The 8,433-nt window shown below is 47.1% G+C and overlaps 1 pseudogene; it reads left to right on the top strand.

Moving 5' to 3' along the window:
* The first annotated feature begins 7,029 nt into the window (after positions 1 to 7,029).
* Positions 7,030 to 8,064, top strand: LOC147659535 (28S ribosomal RNA; annotated as a pseudogene).
* The last annotated feature ends 369 nt before the right edge of the window (positions 8,065 to 8,433 follow it).

The raw sequence follows: 8,433 nt of genomic DNA, 5'->3' as shown, positions 1-8,433 counted from the left end.
AGCATGCAGTTTCTTTAGCAAATCCAACCCCAATAGATTTTTTCCGCAATGAGAAGTTAGCAAAAACGGAGAGTCCACTGTGACCGGACCAATTGTGAACGGGATAGGTGTAGAAATGGGGCTCACCACTGGGATTCCAGAAAATCCCACCGAAACATTATTCTGCCCGGACAGAGCAGCCCCTGGGACCAGCGAACGAGCAATAAAGCTATTCATCGCACCGTATCAACTAGAAAGTTTTCAGCAGTCCCCATCAAGTGCCCTCTCACATAAGGCCCTCGCTGATCAACGGGTACTGATACCTGGCCCCCACTCTGTCTGTGGCTGTCCTATGTGAAGACATACCCAACGGTCCCCTCAATTACACAATCTTCATTATAATACTGCCTTTCTCTTGGATCATCAAAGTAATTATTTTCTGACTCACCATGCGTTGCTTCTTCTCTTCGCATATCACACCACCTCAACTCCTTCCTCTCCCTCTTACTGCCCCATTCTGAGCCAGCAACAATGGACACGGAAATCGCCAATGCCCTTCCTGTTTACAGTAAGTGCATTGGTTTATTCCCAAAGAAACAGCTGTTCCTCCGCCTCGTCTCGTTCCCGCCCCCTCGGGACGGACCCTCTTCCCCCCCTGTCTCTGGCTCGTCCCCTGATGACTTGCTGTAGCAATACTCGTGTCTTAAGATCTTTTGCTTTCTTTTCTGACTTATCCTTGCTCTCATTTTCCCTATGCTCATAATACCTAGCCATACTCAGTATAACCGAAGGTGTGGAAGTGGTCCAAGTACTCTCAGCAGCTTGTAGCCACGTGGAGATCTCAGGCAACAGATGTGTCACAAAACTATTAACAAATAATCATATACCACCTTTCACTGACAAGTCCTGTCCTCTAAAGTCAATAAACACACTTTCAAATCTGGTGAAAAAAATCCTTTTTCTGCTTACATGCCGTCAATTTGTCCCAATCTACTTTACAGGCGGAATTAAGGAACGCATGTATGTAATAATCCGACCTGGCAAAGCCAATATTTCAAGTTTAGGCTTATCACCAGGCTTTCTGTCCTTGTCCCATGCTTTAATCTGATCTCAAGTCCCTCCCCAACTCTGTGGCATGATCCTGGTCATGCACCTGACGCCACACATCAATGGGGACTAACAAACCGAAAAATAATTCTTTGTCAGCCAGGGTCATAACTGTCAAAGAGGCAGCCTTGTGAGCTCCTTATAGTAAGCAGTAGGATTTTTACGGGGATCAGGAAGTTGCGACTTCAGAGAAAGGAACTCACTCCTTTTCCAAGGGGTATAGACCCATTGCTCTTGAAATCTTGCCTCCACACGGGCTCTAGTTACTTGATTCTGATCATTTATTAATTCTGGTATTTCGGGATGATAAATAGGATGAACTTCCCGCATAGGATGCTGGGAATCCCATTTTGGACATTTCAAGTGCACCCGCCCTCGATATTTCACTAAAGTCTTGACATTCCGGTACACATCTTCCAATCCTAGTTCAAACTTATGAGCCCGGTCCAGAATATATTACATCATTTGAGAGGCTCTTCCGTCCGGGAAACAATGTTCCCATAAGGAAATGAGACGTGTAGCCATATGCTCCAAGGCAAGTTGCTGCATAACAGGCTCATAATCTCTAAGAGTACTCCATATATCAGTTATAGCACGGGTACTCATAGTACGGCCCGCGGGACGCCAGCGGCCCGGCAAGCCTTCCTTGGCGGCCCGCGGACCTTGCACACATCGTACCTGTGTTTTTTTTGTTTTTAAAGAGCGACCGCAAAAACTGCCGGTTGCAGCGGCGCGGACTCAGATCCAGGTTGAGCTGTCAGGTTGAGCTGTTAATTAATTCCCTCTTTTGACCCCTGCCGCCTTCCCATTTGGACTCTTTCAGAAGCTGCCCCTGGTCGCCCGCCCCCTGTGGTGTGTGCAGAAAGGTGACGGGACAAAGGGGGGCCGCCCTGTGGTGCCTGCCGCCTGCCAGCAAATGAGCTGTGAAAGGTGATAACGCGCCACGCACAGCATCAAAGGATTACACTTGCACACTTTCGGATTCTGAAATAACATCAACCCTTCGCAGCACCCAATGACTGCACCAGTGCTGGCGTTAGAGATGGTCTATTCTTCGTTTCTTTTTGTATTGCGATTAACCCGCAGCCCCCAGGCACTTCCTTTGTGTCATTTTCAGAGGCATTTGAAATAGATTTGGTAAATTACATGTTCAGAAAAGCAACGCCTCGAAATTAGGAGGGACATAAATATTTTTTTATATATCTTGTTAATTTCCATTTTGTTTAAAAAAATGTTTGTTGTGAAACAATCCTTAGACATCATGCCGTGGAATGAGAAAACAGGTGCCCCTCTTTATGTGTCCTTGTGTAACGTAACCGGTACTGATGTAAAGCACTCCAGTACGTTTGAGTCGCAAACCTTGGCCCAGGAAAGGCAAGAACAGAGAGGCTCCTGGAGGTGTTTGATGAGACGTTCCTTAGGGAGGAATTTAGTGCTTAATTTGAGCCGATGGTTGTGGGAGGGCCCACGAGCATTCATTTTTGGGACCCGCACTTCTTTTACCTTAACAGATTTTGATGCAAACAAGAGACAAACGCACAAAAGGAGAGAAAGAGGAGGAAGAAAAAGACGGAAAATAGTAGCAGAGGGAGAAAGCAGCAATGGAAATAAAACCGACAAGAGTGAGATAAATAGGCAGGGACTGTCTGGGGTAGATTAAAGAGACATGAGATGGAATTTTGTAGCCTTGGTATTATGCACCCCGACCTCTGATAGTGCGGGCCGTGGGCTTCTTAAATAACCTTTGGGTCCTGGCACTTGGTAGAGAGACTGTCTGACAGAGAGAGAGAGAGAGAGAGAGAGAGAGGCTGAAAGAGAGAGAGAGAGAGAGAGAGAGAGACTGACTGACAGAGCGAAAGACTGACCAAGAGAGAGACAGACAGAGACTGATGGACAGGGAGACTGACTGACTGAGAGAGAGACTGACAGAGAGAGACTGACTAAGAGAGAGAGAGAGAGAGAGAGAGAGAGACTGACTGAGTTAAAGACTAACTGTGGTAGAGAGACTGTCTGACAGAGAGAGAGAGAGAGAGAGAGAGACTGACTGACAGAGCGAAAGACTGACCAAGAGAGAGACGGACAGAGACTGATGGACAGAGAGACTGACTGACTGACTGAGAGAGAGACTGACAGAGAGAGACTGACTAAGAGAGAGAGAGAGAGAGAGAGAGACTGACTGACAGAGAGAGAGAGAGACTGACTGACAGCTAGAGAGACCGACTGACAGCGAGAGATCGACTGACAGCGAGAGAGACCGACTGACTGAGAGAGAGAGACCGACTGACAGAGAGAGAGAGACTGTGATGGAAGTGGAGTCAAAGTGTGTATGAAGCTATGCAATGCCTCTTAAGATTGCTATTGTCTACTAATAAAAATGGATTATCAAAATGTGCTCTTTGTAGTTACATCTCCTTTAAAATACAGCATTGTCTCTTTTGAAACGGTTAAATTTTTTTTTACTTTGGCCCCACCCCTCCCACTGACTCCGCCCCCCACTGACCCCACTCCTACTAGTGCGGCCCTCGGCCACAAACCACACTGTAATTTTGGCCCCCGACAGAAAGTTTGTGAGTACCCATGAGTTATAGTATACACAGCATTCCACATCTATTGGGACGCCTGATCCGCAACCATTTGTTTTTCATCTAGCCCTACTGCTGATCAAGAACAAAACCGCTGTGACCCAAGATTTCCCGGAACACAAGAGGGATTCGGGTCAGCTAGGGTGGGGGTCTTGCGCGAAGACTGAGAAACCCAGGCTGGAGTCGGGGGAGATAAAACAACGGTGGACATGGTGGGAGAGGACAACGGATCAGGTATTAGAGTAGCCGATCCAAATGTTGGGGAAGACAAAAACAGAAGAGGTTCCCAAAGGGGCGGGGGAAGAGGATGTGACGGGTGCCGAAGCCATTGGAGCCGAGGCTGGAGTCAAAGGGACTGCAGGATATATGCGTTGGGGGGCATAAAGGGGAGGCGGACGCACATCTAATAAATCCTCTATTTCATCCTCTGGCTCAGTCCTTGTTACATAAATTTTATCCACCTGCAATCTGAATTGTCTATTTGTGCAATCAATGTTTTTCTCAGTCTGATCTTTATCATAAGCTATAGCTTTCTGTGTAATTGTCTGACCTCCTTTCATCTACATAACTTCTCCTCCCTGATGCATCTACGCTTTGCTTCCTTTTGCCACATATTTAAAGAGTCAAACATTGCCTGTCGACTGCGTTTGGAAAATAATCAATCCTGCTAATAATGTATCTTTTACTTCTCAAAAGACCCGGTCAAGGGCCATTGCAGTTCCACATTATCTTTAGTGTATTTATGCCACAACGTACTGAACAAAATGGGTGAAATACCATATTTAACATACATATCATAGCTCGGGTTACCCTCTGGCGGGGTAGGCTGGCTTTCATCCAATCGTGTGCCTTTTCGGCGGCAACAACATCCAAAACACTGCATATTTATTTACTGACAACTCAATCACATTAAAAATACAATTTTCAAACATGGCCATGTTCATACAGTCTCAACTTTCGAAATCAAAACAAAAAATACAGACAAGAAAATACATACATAGGTACATTCAAAAAGAAAATTTCAAAACAACATGTCTTTTCCAAAACAGAAGAACGGAGCCCGTCGACTCCCGTTCATGGAGAACTAATCAATTCAGATTTCCAGACCAACAGATACCAAAATCAAGCAGTCCAAAGACTATCAAGAGACCGTCAGACAGGGGTTAACCACAGACCTACCTACAGACCGTCCCGTAATCCTCTTGGTTCACCCTCAGGACTATTCCAACTAAGCCCGCTGCCTTAGCGTCGCTTCAGATATGTCCCAAAGGCTACCCAGGTACAACCATGGGCTTTTCCGAGAGGAGTCCGGCTGGGTGTGCACAACACAAGCCACACCAAGGCGTCCGATCGATATCTCTATTATTCACCAAACAAGTCCGTGGAGCATCTGCCCGTGCAGCCACAATGCCGCTCCGTCAGACCCCAAAGTTCTCCGTGGCACACCGACCACCAAATCCAATACAGTTAACTGCTTCAAAGCACTGCTTCAACAACGCGTTTCCAAAATCACCAATAACAATTCACTCACCTGGTGCACGCAGGTACAATTGCGTATTCTCCACTGCCGACTCCTGAGGACCAACACGGTCAGCTCCTGGGTTACGTCCGCAGGACTCCGGCTAAGGGTCACTAGCAGCTGAGGCTCCCTGATTGTGAGAGCGGAGTAAGTCAAAATCTCTGGTCAGTCCACCCACTCGACCAGGGTTCCCCTTTCTTTGTCCTTTCTACCTGGTTACGGGAGGTCGACCCCAACACAGAGTCCCACCAGAGTCGCCAACTGACATACCATAAAAATAACAGAGGAGCTATACTTACCACTAGCCCCAATACCAATTACCAAATAATCAGTCAGTTGGCAGTGAAGAAAGTTCAATCGTTTATTATGCAAAATACTCTATAGAGGAGCCTCTCCAGCCCTCACCCATCAGGTGCGCTGGGAAGACTGTTGGCATATATTCAAAACAGCACATATATACTACAAACTCAATACATGAAGTCACCGTAAATGGAAAAACACTACTTGGGTCTTGGGCCTCAAGGAAGGACCATATATGTCACATATGATTAGTTCGAAGCTCTGTTTAGATATTATTGGGGAGGTCAGGAGGGGTGACTTCCTTCCAATCCGGTGCCTGGGAGTGCAGGCACGGCGCCTTCAAGAATGCGCTTATCACATGCAAAGCCAGTAACACGTGATCACTGCTCGTGCCTGGCACAGCAGAGAAAAGATGGCGTCTGTATGGGTTGTTTTGGCCTACTCGATGCAAACAGAACACCCGAACAGCATATACCCTAGTTAACTAGCTAAAACAGATATAGGTTAGGCATTAGGCATATAAACCGCAAAGAGTATATAGATACATAGATACATCATGCTAATACAATATATAGATATGGCTAATACTGCTAACAGAGGGGAAATCGGATTTTTATCCCTCAAATTCTCAGAATTCCCTTGAATTAGCATTTGAGAGTAAAGTGAAATACTATCAGGATCTGTCACAGCAAATCAAAGATCTCACAAAATGCAACATTGTAAAATGTCCTGGCTTTATCGTTGGATGTCGTGGTATTTGGCCTCAATGTAATGATGTTGTTCTGGCTGATTTAGGTCTGCAAATGTCATTCCCATTCAAAAAAAATGTTTGCCTGACTACTTTAGTGGACACTCTTGAAATGTGCCTAGTATTCATGGACAATTGAGTATCAAGCTTATACTGAGATGTACACTTTCTTGCAGCACACATGTCACCCTTATAAAGCATAATATTTTAACATATAGGTTTATAGTTGACACAAGATTTAGTATAGATGTGAATTTTATAGATGTGAATTTTTTTTTTAGATGTGCTTTTTTCTAGTTAGATGTGCAATTTGTAAATGTGTATATTTTTTTAATAAATGTAACAATTAAGATATAGTTGTGTACATCATACTTACTGAAATGTCTTGAATGATGAATAGGTCTCAAATAATCGCATACACATAGTTATCACACATTGATTATTGATGTCCTGCAAATCATATTTTAATTTCTCAGGACTGTTCATAGACAATCTTAAAATTGTTGGAATAGTACTGCTGGGTGTACTATCTCTGGCCTATACAAGATCCCAGTTCCAGTGAGGACAGCGTTCAGTGTGGCTGTACTCTGGAGCGAAAGAATGTTGTATTTTTGGAAGCAAAACCGAATTGACGCTGATGGGCAGCATAATAACCCAGAATGAGCCACCGCGAGGTGGTACAGATAGCCAAATGCCTCGTCATCTAATTAGTAACGGCCATGAATGGATGAACGAGATTCACACTGTCTCTACCTACTATCTAGCAAAACCACAGCCAAGGCAACTGGCTTGGGAGAATCAGCGGGGAAAGAAATTAGGTTGAGCTTGACTCTAGTCTGGCACTGTGAAGCGACATGAGAGGTGTAGGATAAGTGGGAGGCCCTTGGGCCACCGGTGAAATACCACTACTCTTAACGTTCTTTCACTTACCCGGTCAGGCGGGGCGAGCCCCGTGGGGCTCTCGCTTCTGGCTCCAAGCACCTGTCGCCCGCAGGGCACGACCCACTCCGGGAACAGTGGCAAGTGGGGAGTTTGACTAGGGTGGTACACCTGTCAAACGATAATGCAGGTGTCCTAAGGCGAGCTTAGGGAGGACAGAAACCTCCCAGGGAGCTGAAGGGCAAAAGCTCGCTTGATCTCGATTTTCAGTATGAATACAGACCATGAAAGTGGGACCTCACGATCCTTCTGACTTTTTTGCTTTCAAGCAGGAGGTGTCAGAAAAGTTACCACACGGATAACTGGCTTGTGGCGGCCAAGCGTTCATAGCGACGTCACTTTTTGATCCTTTGATGTAAGCTCTTCCTATCATTGTGAAGCAGAATTCACCAAGCGTTGGATTGTTCACCCACTAATTGGGAACGTGAGCTCGGTTAGACTGTTGTGAGACTGGTTAGTTTTACCCTTCTGATGATGTATTGTTGCAATAGTAATCCTGCTCAGTACGAGAGGAACCACAGGTTCAGACATTTGGTGTATGTGCTTGGCTGAGGAGCCAATGAGGCAAAGCTACCATCTGTGGGATTATGACTGAACACCTCTAAGTCAGAATCCCCCCTAAATTGTAACAATACCGCAGTGCTGTGGAGCCTCGGTTGGCCTGGGATAGCCGGCCTCTCTCGGGGGGCCGGTGTGTAGAGACGCTCGCTTGGGGACCGGAGCGCAGATGGAAGGGGGCCGCCTCCATTGCCCTTGGTGCACTGCATGTTCGTGGGGCACCCGGTGCTAAATCATTCGTAGACGACGTGATTCTGGGTCAGGGTTTCGTATGTAGCAGAGCAGCTACCTCGCTGCGATCTATTGAAAGTCATCCTCTGAGCCAAGCTTTTGTCTCTCCTTGCATGGGCACCCGTGGACGCCCTCCTCCACCACACCCAGGGGTGGGTCCCTCTGCTGCCGTGCCGGCAGGAGGGATGCGGAAGGGGTAACGCAGGCCTGTGGGAGGCTACCTCCACCATGTGCCCTCCAGCACGGGGGTCTCTCCCTCCTGTCCCTGCCCCACTGGGGTGAGGGGATGGGGGCCACCATCCCTTGCAGGTCGGCAGGGTGACTAGATGGCCTGGGCCGGCCGGGCCTCCCCTTCCCGCTGCTCCTTGGCAAGTCGAGCAGCGCCTGGCCACCCTCGCTGGACTGCAAGGGCAACTGGGTACAGCACCCTCCCAGGCCATCCAGGTGCTGGGTCGTCCTTGGTCATCTGG

This window comes from Lissotriton vulgaris, unplaced genomic scaffold, assembly GCF_964263255.1.
Source record: "Lissotriton vulgaris unplaced genomic scaffold, aLisVul1.2 SCAFFOLD_2078, whole genome shotgun sequence".
NCBI classification, from domain to species: Eukaryota; Metazoa; Chordata; class Amphibia; order Caudata; family Salamandridae; genus Lissotriton; species Lissotriton vulgaris.
This window is presented reverse-complemented; position numbering and strand designations above follow the sequence as displayed.